This window comes from Babylonia areolata, chromosome 14, assembly GCF_041734735.1.
Source record: "Babylonia areolata isolate BAREFJ2019XMU chromosome 14, ASM4173473v1, whole genome shotgun sequence".
NCBI classification, from domain to species: domain Eukaryota; kingdom Metazoa; phylum Mollusca; class Gastropoda; order Neogastropoda; family Buccinidae; genus Babylonia; species Babylonia areolata.
The window spans coordinates 1,290,001-1,292,500 of NC_134889.1; the positions used below are offsets into that span (position 1 = coordinate 1,290,001).

Here is a 2,500-nt window from a genome sequence, read left to right on the forward strand (position 1 = left end):
AGATGTCATGACTAACAATGAAGATATACAAATGTTATCAGATGCTGAACTAATTGAAGTACCAACTAACGAGTCTTCATGAGTATGACCTACTACTGACTGTATCCCTTCACTGTTTTTTGATGTCCTGATTGAATTGATCAGTAAATCTAACCTTCAATGCTGAGCCTTCACTGCATACCTTAACCACTGTTAGCAGTCTCTGCCCCTTACGACCTGACATTGTAAACCAACACTTTACTCAGTGCCTGGATCTGTACATCGACATAAACCTAATATTTATCAGGGATGTTGACTAACGACTGTAACCGTCTCTCGCTGTCGTATGGAGAATGCCATGCACAATCACTTCTACTTCACTGTTATCAGATGTCTGACCTACACTGACAGAAACCTAACACTGTTATCAGATGTCTGACCTACACTGACAGAAACCTAACACTGTTATCAGATCCCTGACCTACACTGACAGAAACCTAACACTGTTATCAGATGCCTGACCTACACTGACATAAACCTAACACTGTTATCAGATGCCTGACCTACACTGACAGAAACCTAACACTGTTATCAGATGTCTGACCTACACTGACAGAAACCTAACACTGTTATCAGATCCCTGACCTACACTGACAGAAACCTAACACTGTTATCAGATGTCTGACCTACACTGACATAAACCTAACACTGTTATCAGATGCCTGACCTACACTGACATAAACCTAACACTGTTATCAGATGTCTGACCTACACTGACAGTAAACCTAACACTGTTATCAGATCCCTGACCTACACTGACAGAAACCTAACACTGTTATCAGATGTCTGACCTACACTGACAGAAACCTAACACTGTTATCAGATGCCTGACCTACACTGACATAAACCTAACACTGTTATCAGATGTCTGACCTACACTGACATAAACCTAACACTGTTATCAGATGCCTGACCTACACTGACATAAACCTAACACTGTTATCAGATGTCTGACCTACACTGACATAAACCTAACACTGTTATCAGATGTCTGACCTACACTGACAGAAACCTAACACTGTTATCAGATGCCTGACCTACACTGACAGAAACCTAACACTGTTATCAGATGTCTGACCTACACTGACGTAAACCTAACACTGTTATCAGATCCCTGACCTACACTGACAGTAAACCTAACACTGTTATCAGATGTCTGACCTACACTGACATAAACCTAACACTGTTATCAGATGCCTGACCTACACTGACAGAAACCTAACACTGTTATCAGATGCCTGACCTACACTGACATAAACCTAACACTGTTATCAGATGCCTGACCTACACTGACAGAAACCTAACACTGTTATCAGATGCCTGACCTACACTGACAGAAACCTAACACTGTTATCAGATGTCTGACCTACACTGACATAAACCTAACACTGTTATCAGATCCCTGACCTACACTGACAGAAACCTAACACTGTTATCAGATGTCTGACCTACACTGACAGAAACCTAACACTGTTATCAGATGCCTGACCTACACTGACAGAAACCTAACACTGTTATCAGATGTCTGACCTACACTGACATAAACCTAACACTGTTATCAGATGCCTGACCTACACTGACAGAAACCTAACACTGTTATCAGATTCCTGACCTACACTGACATAAACCTAACACTGTTATCAGATGCCTGACCTACACTGACAGAAACCTAACACTGTTATCAGATGTCCTGACCTACACTGACATAAACCTAACACTGTTATCAGATGCCTGACCTACACTGACAGAAACCTAACACTGTTATCAGATTCCTGACCTACACTGACATAAACCTAACACTGTTATCAGATGCCTGACCTACACTGACAGAAACCTAACACTGTTATCAGATTCCTGACCTACACTGACATAAACCTAACACTGTTATCAGATGCCTGACCTACACTGACAGAAACCTAACACTGTTATCAGATGTCTGACCTACACTGACAGAAACCTAACACTGTTATCAGATGCCTGACCTACACTGACATAAACCTAACACTGTTATCAGATGCCTGACCTACACTGACAGAAACCTAACACTGTTATCAGATGCCTGACCTACACTGACAGAAACCTAACACTGTTATCAGATGTCTGACCTACACTGACAGAAACCTAACACTGTTATCAGATGTCTGACCTACACTGACATAAACCTAACACACTGGTCAGGGCTTCGATGTGTCACTGATCATGGACAAAGAAACGTTCACCGACAATGTTGGTGACAGCAACAGAAAGTATTCTGATTCCAAGAATATCATCAAAGAAACTTTCACTGACAATGCTGGTGACAGCAACAGAAAGTATTCTGATTCCAAGATTATCACCAAAGAAACTTTCACTGACAATGTTGGTGATAGCAACAGAAAGTATTCTGATTCCAAGATTATCACCAAAGAAACTTTCACTGACAATGTTGGTGACAGCAATAGAAAGTATTCTGATTCCAAGA

General features: G+C 41.2%; 1 protein-coding gene across 1 annotated transcript in view; it reads right to left on the minus strand.

Annotated features, from left to right (window-relative positions):
• The window catches only part of LOC143289721 (L-proline trans-4-hydroxylase-like), a 19,863-nt gene that overhangs the window by 1,605 nt on the left and 15,758 nt on the right, over positions 1-2,500 (minus strand). The gene's annotated exons all lie outside the window — the stretch shown is intronic.